The sequence below is a fragment of the Pecten maximus genome, chromosome 4, assembly GCF_902652985.1.
Source record: "Pecten maximus chromosome 4, xPecMax1.1, whole genome shotgun sequence".
Classification (NCBI taxonomy): Eukaryota; Metazoa; Mollusca; class Bivalvia; order Pectinida; family Pectinidae; genus Pecten; species Pecten maximus.
In genome coordinates, this window is record NC_047018.1 from 5,850,796 (window position 1) to 5,877,586 (window position 26,791).

Here is a 26,791-nt window from a genome sequence, read left to right on the forward strand (position 1 = left end):
CCATCATCAATAGCCCACCATCATCAATAGTCCACCATCATCAATAACCCACCATCATCAATAACCCACCATCATCAATATCCCACCATCATCAATAGCCCACCATCATCAATAACCCAACATCATCAATAACCCACCATCATCAATAACCACCATCATCAATAGCCCACTATCATCAATAACCCACCATCATCAATAGTCCACCATCATCAATAACCCACCATCATCAATAGTCCACCATCATCAATAACCCACCATCATCAATAACCCACTATCATCAATAACCCAACATCATCAATATCCCACCATCATCAATAGCCCACCATCATCAATAGTCCACCATCATCAATAGTCCACCATCATCAATAGTCCACCATCATCAATCATCTTCACTCGACTTGAAGGCGTTCACCGTCCTCGATACTCCATGTTAAGTTCATTTTCCCTTAATGTCCCCTGGGTTACAGAGAATGAAAGAGAACGCTTCACCTGAAGTATTTAGGATTGGAGTTCGCGAAAAATATTTTCTTTATATTAAACTTACATACGATATTCCGGTATATACTGTTTAAATAAATTACACGTGCACACAATATACATGTATATTGATGGATTGAAAATATTTGACTGAGTATCGTTTTGACATGATGTCTTTTACTGAAAATGGTTTTTAAATAAAAAGTAATTTTTCCTTTTTTAATTCATTGACTTATTCCTTTTTGAGAGTTTTTAAGAATTTTAAGTCTGTGTTATTTTACTTTCTACTGAAACTTAGAAATAAACTTGTTAATGTAAAGGTTTATTGGTAAGTGGTGGACAATTACGATGGAATGTAGATTACCTATCAGGTGGTAACCGGTGTCTCATATCACCGCCGTTATCTGGGGCAGATCTTTCTGTTTTCAACACGTTTTATCACACAGCCTCGTTGTGATTATTTACCGATAATAAGCATAAGATGTCCGCAGTTGTACATATTTACATATACAATGTACTACAATAGCAGCGTTAGATTTCCGCAGTTGTACTGATTTACATAGACTACAATAGCAGCACGAAAAGTATATATAAAGTCGCTAAAAATGAAGTAAAATACAATAGCTGTCGTGTTTAAAGCGCAATAATATGTGTTCAAAAGAAAACACTTCAGCAAAGTTTCATGCAACAAACATTTCGTATATACGTGGTTAAAGAATTTGTAACAATAATAGGTTGTAGTCATATTTACTTTGCACACATTTCCCAGTCAGAGGTCTCCCGTGGCGTACACTTCAAACATCATTGACGGACAGTAGCTAGGTACTAAGTAAAATAAACATAGATTACACACACCAACCTAACAGTGTAGAGTAAATATAAACCTTGTCTGTACGTGAACGTATCCTTCCTTCCTACACGTCCTGTGTCTGTAGTATTCCTGGCGACTTTAACCACTTAATCTATGTAAATAATACCATGTGCTTCACGTATACATGCAATACTATAAATAGTAATACTACTGTTATTCGGGGTTCTCCTCTATAAGATGACATTCGTACCTCTGTGATTTGATGAAATGGTGACTATAATGCCTCCCACATTCCTTGAGATGTCAGACTTTAGATTAAGGAGATTACTACTTAGATATCGGGACATCTCTGTGCCCTTGATAAACTATTGTGCACAAACTGGATTCCATTTGTAGTTTTCCTGATGATCATGCTGTCAGCAAGCATGTCAAATCATAAAATGGTCGGCATATATACTGTAGGTAAACCAGAACATTTAATCCGTATCGACCAAAGAACAGAGACATAGATTGTGGATGTTTATTGTTACGGTTATCTATATCACGATGTCACTTTCGTTTGGCTCTAAACGATATGAATTGTCAGCGAACCATAAAGCAATGTGCAGCAGGTCTTTTCGCCATTCTTTACTAAAAGGAGCATGATCAGTTGTTCTAGTGATTCCTTAGCTTCTGAACAACATGTTCACTTTTATAAATGAAATTAGTTACAGAGTAAAATGTGATGGCAATACACATTCAGCTCATTAAGTTAAAGTGTTCGTCGTTAAAGGTAATTAAGTAAATACCTATTCCATTGATTACTTCCATAGTCTGCCTAAATCCCTAGTCCGCCATACTCCACATCAGACCATTAACCTTACATTTAATCTTACCATTAGGGGATATGTAGTTAAAGGGTTGTGATGGAATACATCAGACCATTAACCTTACATTTAATCTTACCATTAAGGGGATATGTAGTTAAAGAGTTGTAATGGATACCAATAATCTCAGAATTTGTCTTGTAAGATTTAATGACTAGTACAAGATAAATGAAAAAGACATGTAATATCGATATATAAACGAAACAAAATACTACTTACTATACATTTCCATTTAGAATAATACTTTGTCATATTTTGTGGAGTAAAAAAGGATTATGACTATTAAATATAATGTGGTGCATTTTGACGTTTTAATTTAAAAGGATATCTTTGATATTAAGAAGCACATCAAATAACACATACAAGCTGTTTATACAGAGTACAAGGAAGCTGATCAATCTAAATACCAGTTATGGAAATTACAGACAAAATATGTTCATTTTCAGCGATTAGAAATTTACCAATTTGTCAACAATGTAATGCATAACCCTTTTCGTGTGGTCTGATGCATTTATGACAATTGGTGGTTAGTAAGATAATACGTAGGCTAGATTTAGCCATTATTTCGACAACAATTTTGCAGAGTTGATAACTATTTTCAGAGCGATTGGCTCTTTTCCAAAACATGACTTAAACACACGTGGACGAAAACAGCATGATGTGAAGTCAGTGTTCTTCCGATAAAAATCAAATGTAGACGAGGCATAAATGACATTTTATAACAAAAATAACAAAATATATTCATTCAATTTAATTCAACTGTATCAACACTTTCATAATTACAAATATAAGTTGATGGCTAAACATGAACAAAATTTAAATAACAAAATGTATACAAGTACTAAATCAAAGGCAAGTTCGGTCTTCCTCAGCTCTAACGACTGTTTAATAAATAAACACGTCTGGAGTATGATTTTCGTATTTGACATGCTATTTCAAATTTTGTGGAATCAATTAGAGTTCAGTTAAAGATTTCCGCAATCTGAAGATAGAACTTGGATATAACCAGCCGATTAATGGGCAATATATTTTTATTATCTTTAACGCTAATGTTTTAATTGAGTATATGTAATAATGATCAGCATTTTGACGATTGAGAAATACTTGAACACTTAAGGTATGTTTTAAACGACCAATTTATGTCATTTTATATAACCATTTAAATAGCAGTCGACCTTGATCTGTCTCCAAAATGGCGTACCGAGGAACATTATCGATGTAGCTTATTCAAGGCAGTTGTGTTTCTCAGGAAACTTATTTCAACGAGGTGTATGACATAACAATTGATTGTGTACTCCGTGTACGAATGGGGACACATCCCTAGAGAACTAGCTTCTATTGTGTAACGGTTAGATCACACTCGCTCAAATGTGATGTTGAAATATGGATTGAGGACTTGATCGACGCCAGTCTTGACATGATGTAATATATATTGTATTAGAGAAATTTCAGCAAATTGATAAAATCTTCATTCATCGTAACGTTACAGAGTATTAAAACGTACTCATATTAATTAAAAAGCCAGTTTATAATAGGGTATGGATGGCTGGCATGGTTTATAAACATGCGTGACCCTGTGAATAGATTTTGTGCAGCAATTACACCTGGTACGAGGGAAATAGAGATATCATATATGTCGATATTGGACAATACGACAGAGCCCATGGGAATACAAATATAGAATATATTATGGATATTGGACTACCAAGTCCAGAGGTGATGGTACCACCCGCTAGGGACTACTAGGCATGACTGCCTGGTATCGCCCTGATACCATAGCTGACGATGTAGTATTGCTGTATCACACAGGTACGCTGTATCTGTCATAATCTATATCACAGTTCTGTGGCGCGTACTTCAAGTAATTATTTCGGTAGCTATATGGTACTTCCTCTGACAGGCATGCGCAGAGTCTACCACTGGGGTCGTCTGCATGGAACCACCAGCTCAGATTTAACTATTGGTCCTTAATCTATATGATCTAATTAAGGAAACAAACCTTAATTGAAATGTTCCGGCTAACCCGTTCGAGCACGCCGAGAACTAACGAGAACTGATGAGACCCCCTGAATCACCAGTCGTAACGTCATTATTACATTACATAATGTATAATTGTGGAAAGAATTCACATACCATTGGGTAAATGCTGCCGACAAAATACAAAATTTTGAAATAGTTTACATTGTATATAGACAGTTTAACGATGAGAAAATTTCGTTTAATAAGGAGGCATCTATAGTCAAGTACATTATTTAATTTAGATCTTAGCCGATAAACATTTGGGTAAAGTGTTTGAACAAATAATGGATCTCATCACCATTTTTTATATTACATAACTGACACGCTCGGTCTAGATTGGTTGCGTCTGCTTCAACAGGAAGTTACATATTAACACATGGTACGTTCACTCGACTATTTCTCATCGTGTTGTTTTCTTCCAGTTAAATACGTAAAAACAAATCTGCAGTGTAAACATCTACTATCCAATTTAATGCAGAGGTTCGGCGGAATCCATATTGCTATTCGACAGCGTGGACACCTATTGATGGCTTGTCGGATTTCTGAATAATGGTCAAGTTTTTTTTATAGCAGTTCGGACGTTGTAGTTAAGACTTTTTAAAGTATGATGAATCATGAATCTCGGTTGCAATACGGCATTGAAGTTGATAGCATTTCGCATTTTAAAGATATTGACGTTGAAATGAAACTTTCCTTATTCAATTTTCGTTACAATTCTATAACCATACAAGTAAAATTGACAGAATCAGTGTCTATGTCAAGATTTGAATCCCGGATAAAATGTGACCTAGCGAGTTAGTGAGGACAAATGCATTTTACAAAACGACATGACAGAAAACATATCGAACTCGAGAATTTCTGTGAGTAGGGAAGTAGTAAAGTGATCTATATAATGAGGCTCAAGGACAATGATCAGCAGCAAGTAAGATATTTATGTATGAGGCATGAGTATTTCATTTCAACAAATTGTATTGACATTTGATGTTATTTGTCAAAAGGATTAAATAACAGGCCAAGCCTATATACATTTTCTCCTATGGTGGCAATTGGAATGTATAAATATAAAATTAATATATAAATTTACTATGAAATGAAAAAATTACATGTATAACTAACATTTAAGGAAGATAACTCAAACATAAACATTCACACATCATTCCTACATTTTGCTTATATATACATGTATACATAATATTTGATAATATTTAATATGAACTTTATGTATAAGAATAATTCATTGACAGGCATTGACCAAAAGTCCATGTGCATGTATGCACAGGTCGTGCCTGTCAATAATTAAGCGAAAATAATATATATAAATGTAAAATATTATATCATAAATTGTCAGAAAAATTACTATCACTCAAAATGTTTAGCAGACGCTATACTTCACATATATACAAGACTTGAGTATTACCTATGACTTCGATATATTAATCTCCAACGATAATATTGTCATCTGTTGAATGTGATACTGGAACGCCGGTCCCTGTAACGATCGTTCTAATTCATACGATGTACTAAACTATCAGTCCAAGATTTTATGACGAACATTACTTCTGGTCTGATGACGATATCATTAATAGGTGTAATTGGGGAATGGGTAAGTATGAAGCTCTGATTTCCAGGATTGGGAGGACCGTTTATACCGTTTACATTTCCATAGGGTCGCTACGTATGAGGGAATAGGATATATTTATATTGTTTCGCAGTATTGTGATTTACTTTTGACCACATCATATAATCTGGAATTAGAATTTCTAAAGCCTGGTTGGGCCTCCCCCGATGTTTTAGTTTATTTGCTGTTTACTTTAAATATGTAGAAAGATATGTGCCCACCCCCTCCCCCAGTTCCTGTCCCCATTACCCCCACAATGAAGCAATGAGTTGACGAAGCGCTTACTGCGGCGTGCATTAGCATTTTCAACTCGTGCTTATGGGTATAAACACAGTAATTCAGGTCTGCAGACAATGTTTGTCATGGAGCTGAATCGATATCAGTTGCATATCAATAATTTCGTGTTCAGAATCAATTAAAATCCAAGTTACAAAGGCAGGACATTTTAGCAACTAATAAAAATCAACTGGTATGTATATCGGACGAATTTATATAGTAGTAGTGTTAATGTGTATTTATATCTCGATCTGTCCGTTGCCATTTATATTTCATAAGTCGATAATTTGATGACCATGTTGTATGCTGATATGACGCTCATATTATTTCGGTCATTTTCAAACTTGGCTTATTGAATAAGAATACAATGACTTCACATTGCGTAAGGTGTCCGGTTTTGTCTAGAGCTGTTCCCAGAATTGAGCCCTATACAGGACTTTCTGATATGTACACAGAAATATATGGACGCGGACAGAAAGTGTTAGTAGTGTCAGCGATGATTGGTGAGTGTTATAAGGGCGATGGGGTCGGTCATGGATCGTGCGTGATTGTCTGTAGAGGTTAAGAGTGAGTTTGGTAAGAAGTGGACGACCAAGGTATTCTACGAAAGTGAAGTTGTGTGGAGTTAGTTAGGGATTTAGGGCGGTGAAGAATGTTTGCATGCGTGCCTGCGTGCTAAAGTATGTTTCTGATCCTTTACGAAATGTGGAGATCAGATAATGTCGAGAAGTAATCGAAATGATTAGTATGTGTAACAGGAGACAGACTCTTTCATTCTAGAAACAAACACATTTTCAACATCCAAAAAATAGTGAGTTCTTCATTATCCCAAATACACTATAGCTATTGATCCTGTCAGAATCAGATTGTCTTTAGTGTTACCGTTAGTTCGGGAGGCGAGCTTCGTAATACCAACATGATCTGGACACATTTACTCACTTGATCAGGTTCTTGTTGAAAGAAATGTTACTGTAACGCAAACTGAAGTCCCGATAGCAAAACAATCCAGGATTTAGTCTTTAACTCAATATGGTAAATATCAGACATCTGGGTGGTTCTTAGGCAATTTCGAACAATGTCATCCTCATCATTGTCTCTCATTGGCTGCTAATTGACTAATCCCTAGTGAGCATTAAACAGGTGGTTTACTTCAAAGCATTGGCACTGGCGTAAACGCAGCAGTATAATGATTGGTTCATTCCCAGCTACATCCATCTCCCAATAGTGTGGTATCTATAAATACACCAGGAAGTGTAATCTGATGTTGATGAGTTGCATCTTACGGAATTTGTGATTTCCATTAACAATGTAGTTATAATCTGAGCTGTTTTTTGTTTTTTTTTTAATTCTACAAGGAAAGGTAGCCTCATTCGAGAATCCTTGCCCAGCAGGCATGTTGCGTCTGCTTGACGTCAGATATACGTCAGATTCAGGTCAGGACGTCAATGACCAGTATTTGACATAAATACGACGTGAATATACAGACGTCATATTGACGTTAGACATCGACGTCAAATTTACGTCACATTTTGACCCAAAACTGACAAATATTGTGTTCAATACATGATTTAAGGGAAATGAAATGATAATTAAAGTTATAATCAATTTATCAGACGATGGAACATTTATATAGTTATATGTTGGAGTGTAGGGACAGGTAGGCAGAAATATACTCCTGCAGTAGACATGCATTTATAGCATTTTTAATGAAATATAATATTGGTATCAATGAATATTCAAATAGATTAATTTATCAACAGCATTCATCATTTTGACATGGACTAAATTGTCAAATTCTAATGATAGCATTTCCCCCGTTTGTCCGAATTTTACTTGGTTTTACCTCCATTGAATCGTTTAACATCAGAAGGCGCTTAAATGATACAACATTTAAATCTTGAAAAAAAAACCCGTTGTTGTTACTTCCGGCCGCGGTAATTTGAAAAGGAGCGAAGATTAGCCTAACAGAAACAACGCCTGCTAATCAATTTTCCTGTATTTTTAATTTTATTCACCATTTCAAGTCAACTTCTGTCTGTGTAGTGTAGTGTGCAAGATACCTGACGGATTCCATGTTACAGTTCGATTCGGACTCGTGTTCGTACTGAACACAAAGGCAATGGTTGAATAGCCACGATTCAAAATATACCAGTATACCTATATTTAATCTATCACTTCATTTTCTTGTCTATTTGATATTTCCATTCATTGTTTATTTTCCAAGTGATATGGGTATATGTATAATGCACACGTATATAGTATATACCGTGTCCAATATCAGCATAATTATGATAATTTGAGACATACCGTATTGTAACGAACCAAGCTGATAAGTTGCCTTGTTTACAGTTCATTACAGAAGTGAGATGATATTTTGAATACGAGTTTCTCATCCGTCTGTACCTTTCCATGCATGATTTGAACAAAAGTTATCTCCCTTTTTCATTCTATTAAAATACTTGTATAATTTATTACGAGGCATCATTCAGTATAATATTTTTCACATATAAACAGATATACTGTAGCGGAACTGGGCTGGACCGAACTCCAGTGGTCAGGTAGCTGAAATGGTTAGAGCGTCCGTCTAGAGTTGGGACATTCTATTGATTCTGCTTTTATTTATTTTTTTCCATTCTTTAACATAACGCTTTGTTTATCATGTCATCTGTATGGAATTAAATTGCTTACTTCGAGACCTTGATTATACAGTATTTACCTTCATTCTATGTTAATTTCAGAAGGAAGAGTTTTCTTTCCAGCACCACAACCAACATAAAGCCAAATCAAGGTTTAGAGAAAGATCTCTTGATAGGTCAGGGTTTCTAGAGAGGTCTAGGGAGAAGTCCAGGGCTAGAGAGAGGTCATTGTCTAGACAGAGGTCACGGTCTAGACAAAGGTCAGGATCGAGGTCACGATTTCGTCAAGGATGAGACAGGTCCTGATCAAGGTCAGAATACTTTTTTCCAAGACCACAAAGGAGGCTACCATCACCCACTGGCTAGAGTACAAGAATCTAGGCTACCAACAAGATCAAAAGGGTATAGCTATTTTTAGCAACACTAAGTTTAATGGACAAGCTTTCTAAAAAAATTGGAGATGATTGTTAAAATTTGCAATGTGTATCGGTGAAGTGAGCACTGATTAAATTTACTGATGAAAAATTAATTCAATTTATAGATATTGATTCAGCTGTTTATATATACATCTTGTATCTATTTTTGTATCTTATTTACAGCCAACGAACCAGTAATTTGGTGGACACCATATCTCAATAACTAGAAAGATGTATTGGTTGTTATCTGGTATGGTGAAATGTGTATGGGTGAAGTCAACACGATATCTCAATAACTAGAACGATTTAATGGTTGTTATTAGGTATTGTGAAATGTGTATGAACGATGTGAACGATGATAGAATTTAGTGATCAGAATTTAATTCTATTGGAAGATATTGATAAATGAAACCACTATCACCGTATAACTTGGTTTTTAATTTTGGTAGGAGTCATTCACAGCAATTCAGTAACAATGTTATAGTCTGCGAGGCTTCATGAGACAGGGTCTAGTTTCCAGGTGATGGTAATGTAGAGTCAATGTGTGTCACAGAATGCATTCATTACTATCGACTTAAGATTATTGTACATGTACCTTACAAGCAAATGTGATTGTTTAAAAAAAACTCTACTTTAATAAAAACGTGTTTGAATGTATTATTGCATGATACAAAATGTGACAAATAAACGAATGATTAATTTGAATATCATTGTAGCTCTACCTTAAGTACAAGTGTATAAATTGTGTTTGAATAATCGTATTGTATAAAGCGTAAAATAAACTATTGATTGAATTTTGTCTTCAATTGGTTTGACTGAATGGTCATTGCATTGTTGAAATGTAGACGAATTTATTACATTTGAGTAATGTGTCGTAAGGAGTTAAATTCGGTCCTCCACTTAGATGCTAGTTCAATCAATCAGTTGCCCGAGTCCTACGAGGCCATTTGCCTCTTGTTATAGATTTTATTGAAACATGTATAGTACATGGCAAGTAGAAATTGCATAGGGTTGGCGGAAACACTGGGTTTTTTTCATGTGTTTTAAAATGATAATGTTAAATATGAGTTAGCCGTTTTTTTGTTTTTATTATTTTTATTTTTAAAAACACGTTTTTACATGAATTCTTCTTGATGAACATGCTATTATAGCGTGACCGGAAAGTCAGTTAGATTGCAATCTTGTACACACCACACCTTGGTAAACATAATATGACAGCGTGGCCGAACCTGTATAGTTTTGTTTTAATTCCAAACGTTATATACGATTAAAGTGTAACACTATCAGTATTCTTAGCAATGATAATCTAAGCAGAAATAGTAAGCTTTCTTGCACATACATGTAGTTTATGTGTTGTTGGTGAATGTTCGTATGTGTTGTTGATATAGTATTATATAAATACAATGTGTTGTTGATATAGTATTATATAAATACAATGTGTTGTTGATATAGTATTATATAATTACAATGTGTTGTTGATATAGTATTACATAAATACAATGTGTTGTTGATATGGTATTACATAAATATAATGTGTTGTTGATATGGTATTATATAAATACAATGTGTTGTTGATATAGTATTATATAAATCCAATGTGTTGTTGATATAGTATTATATAAATACAATGTGTTGTTGATATAGTATCATATAAATACAATGTCTTGTTGATATAGTATTATATAATTACAATGTGTTGTTGATATAGTATTATATAATTACAATGTGTTGTTCATATAGTATTATATAATTACAATGTGTTGTTGATATAGTATTATATAATTACAATGTGTTGTTGATATAGTATTATATAATTACATTGAGTTGTTGATATAGTATTATATAATTACAATGTGTTGTTGATATAGTATTATATAATTACAATGTGTTGTTGATATAGTATTATATAATTACATTGAGTTGTTGATATAGTATTATATAAATACAATGTGTTGTTGATATAGTATTATATAAATACAATGTGTTGTTGATATAGTATTATATAATTACAATGTGTTGTTGATATAGTATTATATAAATACAATGTGTTGTTGATATAGTATTATATAATTACAATGTGTTGTTGATATAGTATTATATAAATACAATGTGTTGTTGATATAGTATTATATAACTACAATGTTTTGTTGATATAGTATTATATGATTACTTTATAGGTGTTGCTGGTGAATATTCGAATGTGTTGTTGATAAACTATCGTAGGATTATTTTATATATGTGCTGTTGTTGTGTATTTGTATGTGTAGATGATAAGTATCATATGATTACTCTGTATATGTTGTTGATACAGTATCATTTTATTTATCTGTATATGTGTTGTATAATGTATATGTGTTGTTTATGTATATTAGTATGTGTGTGGTGTTGATATAGTATCATACGATTATTCTGTATATGTGTTATTTATGTATATTAGTATGTGTGTGGTGTTGATATAGTATCATACGATTATTCTGTATATGTGTTATTTATGTATATTAGTATGTGTGTGGTGTTGATATAGTATCATACGATTATTCTGTATATGTGTTGTTTGTGTATATTAGTATGTGTGTGGTGTTGATATAGTATCATACGATTATTCTGTATATGTGTTGTTTGTGTATATTAGTATGTGTGTGGTGTTGATATAGTATCATACGATTATTCTGTATATGTGTTGTTTGTGTATATTAGTATGTGTGTGGTGTTGATATAGTATCATACGATTATTCTGTATATGTGTTGTTTGTGTATATTAGTATGTGTGGTGTTGATATAGTATCATACGATTATTCTGTATATGTGTTGTTTATGTATATTAGTATGTGTGTGGTGTTGATATAGTATCATACGATTATTCTGTATATGTGTTATTTATGTATATTAGTATGTGTGTGGTGTTGATATAGTATCATACGATTATTCTGTATATGTGTTGTTTGTGTATATTAGTATGTGTGGTGTTGATATAGTATCATACGATTATTCTGTATATGTGTTGTTTGTGTATATTAGTATGTGTGGTGTTGATATAGTATCATACGATTATTCTGTATATGTGTTGTTTATGTATATTAGTATGTGTGTGGTGTTGATATGGGTTGAACTTATTACTCTGTATATGTGTTATTTATGTATATTAGTATGTGTGTGGTGTTGATATGGGTTGAACTAATTACTCTGTATATGTGTTGTTTGTGTATATTAGTATGTGTGTGGTGTTGATATAGTATCATAAGATTAATCTGTGCATGTGTTGTTTATGTATATTAGTATGTGTGTGGTGTTGATATGGGTTGAACTAATTACTCTGTATATGTGTTATTTATGTATATTAGTATGTGTGTGGTATTGATATGGTGTTTATATAATTACTCGGTATATGTGTTATTTATGTATATTAGTATGTGTGTGGTATTGATATGGTGTTTATATCATTACTCGGTATATGTGTTGTTTGTGTATATTAGTATGTGTGTGTGGTATTGATATGGTGGTTATATCATTACTCGGTATTCCATGTCACCCAATACACAGCTTTATGTATATTAGTATGTGTGTGGTATTGATATGGTGTTTATATCATTACTCGGTATTCCATGTCACCCAATACACAGTATGTGTGTGGTATTGATATGGTGTTTATATCATTACTCTGTATATGTGTTATTTATGTATATTAGTATGTGTGTGGTATTGATATGGTGGTTATATCATTACTCGGTATTCCATGTCACCCAATACACAGTATGTGTGTGGTATTGATATGGTGGTTATATCATTACTCGGTATTCCATGTCACCCAATACACAGTATGTGTGTGGTATTGATATGGTGTTTATATCATTACTCGGTATATGTGTTGTTTGTGTATATTAGTATGTGTGTGGTATTGATATGGTGTTTATATCATTACTCGGTATATGTGTTATTTATGTATATTAGTATGTGTGTGGTATTGATATGGTGGTTATATCATTACTCGGTATTCCATGTCACCCAATACACAGTATGTGTGTGGTATTGATATGGTGGTTATATCATTACTCGGTATTCCATGTCACCCAATACACAGTATGTGTGTGGTATTGATATGGTGGTTATATCATTACTCGGTATTCCATGTCACCCAATACACAGCTTTATGTATATTAGTATGTGTGTGGTATTGATATGGTGTTTATATCATTACTCGGTATTCCATGTCACCCAATACACAGTATGTGTGTGGTATTGATATGGTGTTTATATCATTACTCTGTATATGTGTTATTTATGTATATTAGTATGTGTGTGGTATTGATATGGTGGTTATATCATTACTCGGTATTCCATGTCACCCAATACACAGTATGTGTGTGGTATTGATATGGTGGTTATATCATTACTCGGTATTCCATGTCACCCAATACACAGTATGTGTGTGGTATTGATATGGTGTTTATATCATTACTCGGTATATGTGTTGTTTGTGTATATTAGTATGTGTGTGGTATTGATATGGTGGTTATATCATTACTCGGTATATGTGTTATTTATGTATATTAGTATGTGTGTGGTATTGATATGGTGGTTATATCATTACTCGGTATTCCATGTCACCCAATACACAGTATGTGTGTGGTATTGATATGGTGTTTATATCATTACTCGGTATTCCATGTCACCCAATACACAGTATGTGTGTGGTATTGATATGGTGGTTATATCATTACTCGGTATTCCATGTCACCCAATACACAGTATGTGTGTGGTATTGATATGGTGGTTATATCATTACTCGGTATTCCATGTCACCCAATACACAGTATGTGTGTGGTATTGATATGGTGGTTATATAATTACTCGGTATTCCATGTCACCCAATACACAGTATGTGTGTGGTATTGATATGGTGGTTATATCATTACTCGGTATTCCATGTCACCCAATACACAGTATGTGTGTGGTATTGATATGGTGGTTATATCATTACTCGGTATTCCATGTCACCCAATACACAGTATGTGTGTGGTATTGATATGGTGGTTATATCATTACTCGGTATTCCATGTCACCCAATACACAGTATGTGTGTGGTATTGATATGGTGGTTATATCATTACTCGGTATATGTGTTATTTATGTATATTAGTATGTGTGTGGTATTGATATGGTGGTTATATCATTACTCGGTATTCCATGTCACCCAATACACAGTATGTGTGTGGTATTGATATGGTGGTTATATCATTACTCGGTATTCCATGTCACCCAATACACAGTATGTGTGTGGTATTGATATGGTGGTTATATCATTACTCGGTATATGTGTTATTTATGTATATTAGTATGTGCGTGGTATTGATATGGTGGTTATATCATTACTCGGTATTCCATGTCACCCAATACACAGTATGTGTGTGGTATTGATATGGTGGTTATATCATTACTCGGTATTCCATGTCACCCAATACACAGTATGTGTGTGGTATTGATATGGTGGTTATATCATTACTCGGTATATGTGTTATTTATGTATATTAGTATGTGCGTGGTATTGATATGGTGGTTATATCATTACTCGGTATTCCATGTCACCCAATACACAGTATGTGTGTGGTATTGATATGGTGTTTATATCATTACTCGGTATTCCATGTCACCCAATACACAGTATGTGTGTGGTATTGATATGGTGTTTATATCATTACTCGGTATTCCATGTCACCCAATACACAGTATGTGTGTGGTATTGATATGGTGTTTATATCATTACTCGGTATTCCATGTCACCCAATACACAGTATGTGTGTGGTATTGATATGGTGGTTATATCATTACTCGGTATATGTGTTATTTATGTATATTAGTATGTGCGTGGTATTGATATGGTGGTTATATCATTACTCGGTATTCCATGTCACCCAATACACAGTATGTGTGTGGTATTGATATGGTGTTTATATCATTACTCGGTATTCCATGTCACCCAATACACAGTATGTGTGTGGTATTGATATGGTGTTTATATCATTACTCGGTATTCCATGTCACCCAATACACAGTATGTGTGTGGTATTGATATGGTGGTTATATCATTACTCGGTATTCCATGTCACCCAATACACAGTATGTGTGTGGTATTGATATGGTGGTTATATCATTACTCGGTATTCCATGTCACCCAATACACAGTATGTGTGTGGTATTGATATGGTGTTTATATCATTACTCGGTATTCCATGTCACCCAATACACAGTATGTGTGTGGTATTGATATGGTGGTTATATCATTACTCGGTATTCCATGTCACCCAATACACAGTATGTGTGTGGTATTGATATGGTGTTTATATCACGGTATTCCATGTCACCCAATACACAGTATGTGTGTGGTATTGATATGGTGGTTATATCACGGTATTCCATGTCACCCAATACACAGTATGTGTGTGGTATTGATATGGTGGTTATATCACGGTATTCCATGTCACCCAATACACAGCTTTATCATGGTTTTCATTGCTTCAATGGCGACTTCAACACGGCGACAATTAAGTGGCGCCACAATTTCTAACACAATTACACGAAATACACGATTGTCAATATTTATGTCACATTGTGTCCGTGTGTGGTCTGTTGATGTCTTAGGGATATAAATAAAACTTACAAACAATACTAATAGCACGACTTCATATGATTTTGATAATCGTTTTAGGATTAGTTTGATTTGTAAAAGATCTGCATTAATTCCCATCAATTCCTGACAGTAAATTATGCTTTAAGTTCACAACAAAATATCAAATAATTCAATAGTTTCTATCCTGATTCATATGTACGCAAAAATTAAATGTTACCTAAAACACATTCAAAGATGGTAAACCTTGTATCTAAATATAATAAATGAACATGATATTGCTCAAATTCTACAGTGACAAGAATGTGTCCGAGCTATATAGAGCGTGTCTCAGGGTATGTCGATGATCACACCTGTTCATTAACATTGAGACATTTTTGACACAATATGGCTGTTAGTATGTAGGTTTTAACGGCGGTAAATAACAGTCGGTCTGTGCCTCTCCTGGTCAGAGACCTACAAAACGTGACCTAAAACAGTCTACCTGACCCAAATTGCTGTACTGTAACGATACATTACCACTCGAGCAGACAGAGGACGGAATGCAGATATCACAAACCTAAATATTAGTGACGAGTTAACAGTTAAAGACACGTGTTACTTACCTTTGGGATATTTGTACCTATCTTGCTGTCGTGAACCTCTATAATGTTACTGCTGATTGTTATGTATAAGACATAACTCTGTCAGGCAATATAGTTACTTCACTGTATATAAACACACATTTACTCGACAATAAAACACAACCTCGGACGATTCACGCACCCGTAATCTAAAAAAACCTCCGTACTTTTGTTCGGGATCATAAATCTACCTATTGACAGTAAGTAAATACCGCAACTCGGTCTTCATTGTAGAACGTACCCTGCACCAGTCAGGACGTCTGATATGTCGGTAGATATGAATGCTAACGACTGTGCCATACACATATTAACGTTTTACAGACAAATGATCCTAGTAAACAGCTTATGTTGCTCCTAATGTATCATGAATTTACATTTTTAATTAACAAGGATTCCCTGAGCTAGTTCCACATGTGCGATTTTGTAATTGGTGTGTGATACATATATAGTTTGCACACTATCGAAGTAAAATGTATACAGGACACTAATGTACTTATAAAATCAAGATTTCTGTTGATTTACACCGAGACAGACGTGAACGTCCCGCTGACATAACCAAGGTCATACATGTACATGCACGACAATGCTCTGTCAATCGCACCTGAGACTGGGAAACGAATGTGACCAGATTATCACACTATCGTATGTTGAGCGTCAGTCAGATCAACACTTAACATGTTGATCAGGTTCAGTGTTTTACATAGACAAAACAACAGAAGTAATTTAGAATGTTCAACGTTTAGCAATCAAACAGGTTCCAGGTAGAATGTCTTATTAACGAAGAATACTACCAATTGCATAAGACCAAGTTGTAGAGAAGTGTCAAATGATTTCCAAGGGAATTTATCAAATTATTTTCCGGAAAATTATCTATCATAAAAGTATCATACATATAGTCTCACTTTAATACATCAAGTCTCAAATGTAGAATATAAAAGGTCCTAAATGTACAATATACAGGAACTTAAATGTACAATATACAGGGACATAAATGTACAATATACAGGGACATAGATATACAATATACAGGGACATAAATGTACAATATACATGGACCTAACTGTACAATATACAGGGACATAAATGTACAATATACAGGGACATAAATGTACAATATACAGGGACATAAATGTACAATATACAGGGACATAAATGTACAATATACATGGACCTAACTGTACAATATACAGGGACATAAATGTACAATATACAGGAACCTAAATGTACAATATACAGGGACATAAATGTACAATATACAGAGACATAAATGTACAATATACAGGGACCTAAATGTACAATATACAGGAACCTAAATATAGAATGTACAGGAACCTAAATGTACAATATACAGGAACCTAAATGTACAATATACAGAGATCTAAATGTACAATATACAGGAACCTAAATGTACAATAGACAGGGTTCTAAATGTACAATATACAGGGACCTAAATGTACAATATACAGGAACCTTAATGTACAATATACAGAAATATAAATGTACAATATACAGGAACCTAAATGTACAATATACAGAAATATAAATGTACAATATACAGGGACCTAAATGTACAATATACAGGAACCTTAATGTACAATATACAGGAACCTAAATGTACAATATACGGGGACATAAATGTACAATATACAGAGACCTCAATGTACAATATACACAGACCTCAATGTACAATATACACAGCCTAAATGTACAATAATAAGGGACATAAATGTACAATATACAGGAACCTAAATGTACAATATACAGGGACCTAAATGTACAATATACAGGGACATAAATGTACAATATACAGATACCTCAATGTACAATATACACAGACATAAATGTACAATATACAGGGACCTAAATGTACAATATAAAGGGACCTAAATGTACAATATACAGGGACCTAAATGTACAATATACAGGGACAAAAATATACAATATACAGAGACCTAGATGTACAATATACAGGGACCTAAATGTACAATATACAGGAACCTAAATGTACAATATACAGATACATAAATGTACAATACACAGAGACCTCAATGTACAATATACAGGGAACCTAAATGTACAATATACAGCGACCTAAATGTACAATATACAGGGAACCTAAATGTACAATATACAGGGACCTAAATGTACAATATACAGGGACCTAAATGTACAATATACAGAGACCTCAATGTACAATATACAGGGAACCTAAATGTACAATATACAGGAACCTAAATGTACAATACACAGAGACCTCAATGTACAATATACAGGGAACCTAAATGTACAATATACAGGAACCTAAATGTACAATACACAGAGACCTCAATGTACAATATACAGGGAACCTAAATGTACAATATACAGGGACCTAAATGTACAATATACAGGGACCTAAATGTACAATATACAGAGACCTCAATGTACAATATACAGGAACCTTAATGTACATTATACAGGAACCTAAATGTACAATATACAGGGACCTTAATGTACAATATACAGGGACATAAATGTACAATATACAGAAACCTAAATGTACAATATAAACAGACCTAAATGTACAATATACAGGGACCTAAATGTACAATATACAGGAACCTAAATGTACAATATATAGAGACCTAAATGTACAATATACAGGGACCTAAATGTACAATATACAGAGACCTAAATGTACAATATACAGGGACCTAAATGTACAATATACAGGAACCTAAATGTACAATATACAGGAACTTTAAAGTACAATATACAGGAACCTAAATGTACAATATACAGGACATAAATATACAATATACAGGGACCTAAATATACAATATACATGAACCTCACTGTACAATATACAGGGACCTAAATGTACAATATACAGAGACCTAAATGTACAATATACAGGAACCTAAATGTACAATATACAGGAACCTAAATATAGAATGTACAGGAACCTAAATGTACAATATACAGGGACCTAGATGTACAATATACAGGGACCTAGATGTACAATATACAGGGACCTAAATGTACAATAGACAGGGTCCTAAATGTACAATATACAGGAACCTAAATATAGAATGTACAGGAACCTAAATGTACAATATACAGGAACCTAAATATAGAATGTACAGGAACCTAAATGTACAATATACAGGGACCTAGATGTACAATATACAGGGACCTAGATGTACTATATACAGGAACCTAAATGTACAATAGACAGGGTCCTAAATGTATAATATACAGGAACTTAAATGTACTATATACAGGGACCTAGATGTACAATATACAGGGACCTAAATGTACTATATACAGGGACCTAAATGTACAATATACAGGAACCTAACTGTACAATATACAGGAACCTAAATATAGAATGTACAGGAAGCTAACTGTACAATATACAGGAACCTAAATGTACAATATACAGGAACCTTAATGTACTATATACAGGAACCTAAATGTACAATATACAGGAACCTAACTGTACAATATACAGGAACCTAAATGTACAATATACAGGAACCTTAATGTACTATATACAGGAACCTAACTGTACAATATACAGGGACCTAAATGTACAATATACAGGGACCTAAATGTACAATATACAGGGACCTAAATGTACAATATACAGGAACCTAACTGTACAATATACAGGGACCATAATGTACAATATACAGGAACCTCACTGTACAATATACAGGAACCTTAATGTACAATATACAGAGACCTAAATGTACAATATACAGGGACCTAAATGTACAATATACAGGGACCTAAATGTACAATATACAGGAACCTGAATGTACAATATACAGGGACCATAATGTACAATATACAGGAACCTCACTGTACAATATACAGGAACCTTAATGTACAATATACAGGGACCTAAATGTACAATATACAGGGACCTAAATGTACAATATACAGGAACCTAAATGTGAAATATACAGGGACTTACTGTGTAGATACAAGAAGATCCCAAACTTCCATATTATGTTGTCAATGTTATCACTGTTAAAGAAGGTCAGAATTTTATAAATAGTGGAAAAAAATAATAGAGGGAAATGAACTGTGAGCTTTACATTCCTGAAACTAATGTAGAAAGAGTTCCACACAGCACACGCCTTATATATTAGAAGGGTCACACAGTCACCTGTTCACTAAACTAGTAACATGTCTGTACAATGACATGTAGAATTAGGAGATGCAGATCAAACCGACAGGTAGATTCGGCTACATTCCAAACACAGGCATACCTAATATACATATTCATCACGATTCAGGACTCTCACTGACTAATCTAAATATTTCAGTCATCATAATCAGATTTTGATAATTGATTAATCTGGGATGTATCCACCCCCTCAGTTTGTTTCCTTCTTATCTGGATATTTTTTGCTCCTTTAGTTATATTTATGACATTCTACAGAGTAAGATTGGCTTGTTGAGATATTGTCTTTTTTCTATCACCTTCCTGTCGCAGATGCTCCCATCTAGCTTGACTCATGACTTCATAGAGAGGTCAAAGCAGCCGAAACAAATTGATAAATGAAATTCAGCAATATAGTGAAAATGTGCTCTACAAGGCATCATAATTGGTAACACAGCTATAGATACAACGTATACTTACTATTGAGTCTCATTTTTCTTCATCCGTAATGATGCAAACATCCAACAGGTAATTCCCTGCAATTAAAAGTCGTGGAACATGTAACCCCAATACAACAATTTGGAATTTAGTTAAGTTAAGGGACATATAACTAAACAAAACACCAGTAACGTTGGTAAGTGAATACCTCATGTTTCACGTGAGAACGGAGTATGTTTGACATACCTTTTGTGTAAACACATTACAGGTCGAGGAATGACTTAATAATGCAGTGATGCAGATTTTTTAAGCTGTCCCATCTCGGTTGTGCATTGGCATGCGAACATATTAGGAGTCTTCCAGTATCAAAGATGAACATTTTTTTGTAATTAAAACCTGATCATTCCATGGTGTTAATTAAACACTAATCGCTACACATCAACATGCATTGCCATGGGAACTTCAGACATGTGACACGTCAAGTATAAAAACTATATAACTAGTGAGTTTCGTCTACAGATGATGGAACAGCTACAGTAAAATCAAACAAAAATCATGATTGACGGATTATGGCAACCAACAACAAAGGATTTGGATATTACCACAACACAAAAACATACGATCTCTGTAAAATATAATTACCTGTACATATTATATATTATTACCGCGATGCGGAGGCGCGGATAACTTCTGAACGTGAAGGCGCATTTCAGGAAAAATATTCATATTGGTTTCTGAATTAAAAATAGATTACCTGCATTAGCTTTGCGTTAATCGAATTGCCAGTAGCTTGATTAATTCATATTCTTTGAACATGTAGAAATCTAACAGGATGTGTTTGATTTAGTATGTATCAATGGGATTACACGGATTAAATATATCTAACTCTCATGAATTATGGAAAGATTACCTAGTTGTAATAGCTAAAGACAGTCTTCACGGACGCAGATATCTTAATGTTATACCACTCTATAGCTAGATTAGTTAAGGAAGAGAGACACGAACACCAAAACCTTTTCGTGGAACATTTACTTTTATTTATGCCCTTTTTTTGATTTTCAATGTTTAGGTCCTTTTGCCAACAATGACGTCAATGTAACATTGACCAATCAAGTTTGTAACTGTCTGCAATCATGAAGTCTATCCTACGTAAGACGGTGAATAAATTACAACGTATTTCCCCGTAAACACCGTTTGTAGTTTAATCATTGTCCAGGGACCAGGTAATTCTTCTACTGTTTCCTACCTGTGATTCTCATATCAACTCTGTGGTATTCCACGTGTGATGCAGGAAACGACTACACATTCGATGAAAACTAGTTTCGTCATATGTGTCTATGGGAATTAGAGCCTCATTTATTTATTTATTTATTGCTGTTGTTGTTTTGGGTTTTTTTTTCATCGAATGTGTGTCAAAAATAAAGTACTTTCTATCTTACTTTAACTAGAATTTAAAACTGTGTCATGTATACTGATTGATTTAATACGGGTAGATTCAATGCAATCGCTGTATTAACAAAACAAAATTTCTCGTAGTCAGTAGTTCCACCATACACAAAGATAAAACGGACCCAAAAACGTAAGTAAATACATTTCATTTTCTACCTGCAGAATTAATAAAAGGTGAGTGTAAATCAGCTTCCAGCACAACACAGTACACAGACGGATACGTAGCCGAGTATTCCCAGATTTGCAGTGTCAACACTGAGCTTACAGCACGCCACCAATTACATAATGGCGCTCTCACATATCAAACATTTACATTTCATTGCTACTGCGATCTCAATCAGGTGATGTGTGTACTGTTTGGTTATACGAAGAGGCCGTCCTACAAATTACACAAAGTCAACACAAAACACAACTACCGCACTATGTTCCTACATATCTGTGAGGGGGTCGCAATGGGAATCTTTTTTATCTTTAGCTTGGATCGTTGGATTGTCAAAAAATTCTATTCCGGATGTTGATTTTGGTAGGTAGGCTTTGAAAAAAATAAGTGTAATTCTTAAATCATATCACAAACTAATCATCCAAACATATTTCATTTCAACAAATTTTATTGACATATGTCGATTCATCCTGTTTATGTAAAGCACCCCAAGTGGTAAACGATTGTAATGTTATGTGATATACCTCATGATGTCGAACGACTAACATAAATAATTATAAGGAGATTTTATATATGACTGATCGTATATATCATAATAATATTCACAAAGTAAGGAGATATAGAGGTCACACAATGAGTGGTTGTTGTATATGGTATTTATTTCAATCGAGATAGTTATATATCAAAAGTTACAAAAACAGAAGCTTTAGCGAGTCTTTTTGTAGCTTATGAAAAAAAAACTTACGTTTACTACAATAGAAAAGCTATTCTGAGAACGAAGTGACCTGTTTTGTGTCCACGTGTGTTCTTTTCACAATATCAGGTGTGGTGAAAAGATATGACCTAATTTGACATGCCGCTAATGAATATGTAAAACTGACAAATTCGAAAATGTATGGAAATATTACAATTTATTACAAATCATAACAAAATAATTAGTAGGTGTATTCTTTCAAAGCAATAAATTGATATAAAGCAATATATATTTTCAAGAATATAACAAAACAACTGGGAACTACATCTTCTGTGTTATCATTTTCAGGACATCGTGAAGCGGCTTTCAAGTGTTAGCCAATCAAATTGCATTGGACCACGCGAGTAAAACAAAGTCCGGTCAAAGGTCACCGTATCAATCAATCAAAACGCCTTTAGAGTTTATTCCACGTGTGGTATAAACACAATGTTATTCACCAGTTGTAATGATTATTTCATGCCTATTATGGTAGAAATTTATTTTTTTCCCATTTTCCCCATAAATTAGTTGTATTTAATAAGTTCCTTTGAAAAGTTACCGGATAGAATACAATGTATGGTATTATATAAGATACCGGACATTACCAGAACAACATTTATATCTGTTTGCCTCTACATACTGGTATTGAATGAGTTTCCATGTATTGTAAACACAACGTAAATTGATGCCTTTTCTCCTTAGACCATTAGTATTAGGTCTCGTGCATTGTTTCCATTCAAAGTGAAAACAACGTTGAATACTTTTTTCAATTTAAACCATAGGTATGGGGTCCCGGGCATTGTTACAGAACAGAAAACACACCTGTATATTGTGAAATGCTACCGTAATTAAAAAATGTAATGACAAGAGGATTGCAGCATACCTCGAGGACTTCATCGACACAGTTTATCACTATTGATAGCAATTATAGAATGTGGACTTACGTTACAAATGTTATATCAGAGTCGCTGGTTCTCTCTCGTGTTGTAATCATAAACACCATACCAAACCGACAGACAGTCAGAAGGGTATAACCCAACAAACACCACACCAAACCGACAGTCAGTCAGTCAGAACGGTATAACCCGACAAACACCACACCAAACCGACAGACAGTCAGTCAGAAGGGTATAACCCGACAAACACCACACCAAACCGACAGTCAGTCAGAACGGTATAACCCGACAAACACCACACCAAACCGACAGACAGACAGTCAGGCGGGTATAACCCGACAAACACCACACCAAACCGACAGACAGTCAGAAGGGTATAACCCGACAAACACCACACCAAACCGACAGACAGACAGTCAAAACGGTATAACCCGACAAACACCACACCAAACCGATAGACAGTCAGAAGGGTATAACCCGACAAACACCACACCAAACCGACAGACAGACAGTCAGAAGGGTATAACCCGACAAACACCACACCAAACCGACAGTCAGTCAGTCAGAACGGTATAACCCGACAAACACCACACCAAACAGACAGACAGTCAGAAGGGTATAACCCGACAAACACCACACCAAACCGACAGTCAGTCAGAACGGTATAACCCGACAAACACCACACCAAACCGACAGACAGTCAGTCAGAAGGGTATAACCCGACAAACACCACACCAAACCGACAGTCAGTCAGAACGGTATAACCCGACAAACACCACACCAAACCGACAGACGGTCAGTCAGAACGGTATAACCCGACAAACACCACACCAAACCGACAGTCAGTCAGAAGGGTATAACCCGGCAAACACCACACCAAACCGACAGACAGACAGTCAGAAGGGTATAACCCAACAAACACCACACTAAACCGACAGACAGACAGTCAGAAGGGTATAACCCAACAAACACCACACCAAACCGACAGACAGACAGTCAGAAGGATATAACCCGACAAACACCACACCAAACCGACAGACAGACAGACAGACAGTCAGAAGGGTATAACCCGACAAACACCACACCAAACCGACAGACAGTCAGTCAGAACGGTATAACCCGACAAACACCACACCAAACCGACAGACAGTCAGTCAACGGTATAACCCGACAAACACCACACCAAACCGACAGACAGTCAGTCAGAACGGTATAACCCGACAAACACCACACCAAACCGACAGACAGTCAGTCAGAAGGGTATAACCCGACAAACACCACACCAAATCGACAGACAGTCAGTCAGAAAGGTATAACCCGACAAACACCACACCAAACAGACAGTCAGTCAGTCAGAAGGGTATAACCCGACAAACACCACACCAAACCGACAGACAGTCAGTCAGAACGGTATAACCCGACAAACACTACACCAAACCGACAGACAGTCAGTCAGAACGGTATAACCCGACAAACACCACACCAAACCGACAGACAGTCGGTCAGAACGGTATAACCCGACAAACACCACACCAAACCGACAGACAGTCAGTCAGAACGGTATAACCCAACAAACACCACACCAAACCGACAGACAGTCAGTCAGAACCGTATAACCCGACGAACACCACACCTAACCGACAGACAGTCAGTCAGAACGGTATAACCCGACAAACACCACACCAAACCGACAGACAGTCAGTCAGAACGGTATAACCCGACAAACACCACACCAAACCGACAGACAGTCAGTCAGAAGGGTATAACCCGACAAACACCACACCAAACCGACAGACAGTCAGTCAGAACGGTATAACCCGACAAACACCACACCAAACCGATAGACAGTCAGTCAGAACGGTATAACCCAACAAACACCACACCAAACCGACAGACAGTCAGAAGGGTATAACCCAACAAACACCACACCAAACCGACAGACAGTCAGTCAGAACGGTATAACCCGACAAACACCACACCAAACCGACAGACAGTCAGTCAGAAGGGTATAACCCGACAAACACCACTCCAAACCGACAGTCAGTCAGAACGGTATAACCCGACAAACACCACACCAAACCGACAGACAGTCAGTCAGAAGGGTATAACCCGACATATTTGCTATCGATTTCTTGTTGTCTTCACATTTATTTTTCAATATACCCGGATTAAAGTTGGATTGCATAACATACGAGTGCGTTAATAGGTTACAGGTAATCCATTCACATGTATGACGTTTACATAGCAGCGTTATATTTACACTTTCAATGCTACATCAAAGCGACGACTGAAGTAAATCAAAGTCGTCTGTCTTAAACTCGTCTGGTGATAAAACATGTCGGGGTTCCTGAAAGTCGGCGATATTCCGCGACACTAATTAAATATTTTGTGAACTTGAAAACCGGCTATATATTAGCATATCAAATCTAATGATAGAGTTTTTGTAATGCCCGTACCGTAAAGATTAGTTCCTATTGATTCAAGGAGAAACATTACCAGTGAAATATTAGAAATGATCAATTTGATCTGAAAAAACTTACATCATTAATTTTATGTCATCATTTAAGTCAGTGATGATATCAGGAATAGAGTGATGAT

General features: G+C 35.1%; 1 protein-coding gene across 5 annotated transcripts in view; it reads right to left on the reverse strand.

Annotated features, from left to right (window-relative positions):
- LOC117325052 (prostaglandin E2 receptor EP4 subtype-like) overlaps positions 1–26,791 on the reverse strand; it is a 122,078-nt gene that overhangs the window by 33,812 nt on the left and 61,475 nt on the right. For 3 of the 5 annotated variants that reach the window (XM_033880973.1, XM_033880970.1, XM_033880969.1), the window contains exon 2: positions 20,998–21,053. The gene's annotated coding sequence lies outside the window, so the exon portion shown is untranslated. Of the gene's footprint in view, positions 1–1,228; positions 1,310–16,346; positions 16,466–20,997; positions 21,054–26,791 lie in introns of those variants that run through there. The other 2 variants (XM_033880971.1, XM_033880972.1) reach the window with 2 other exon arrangements.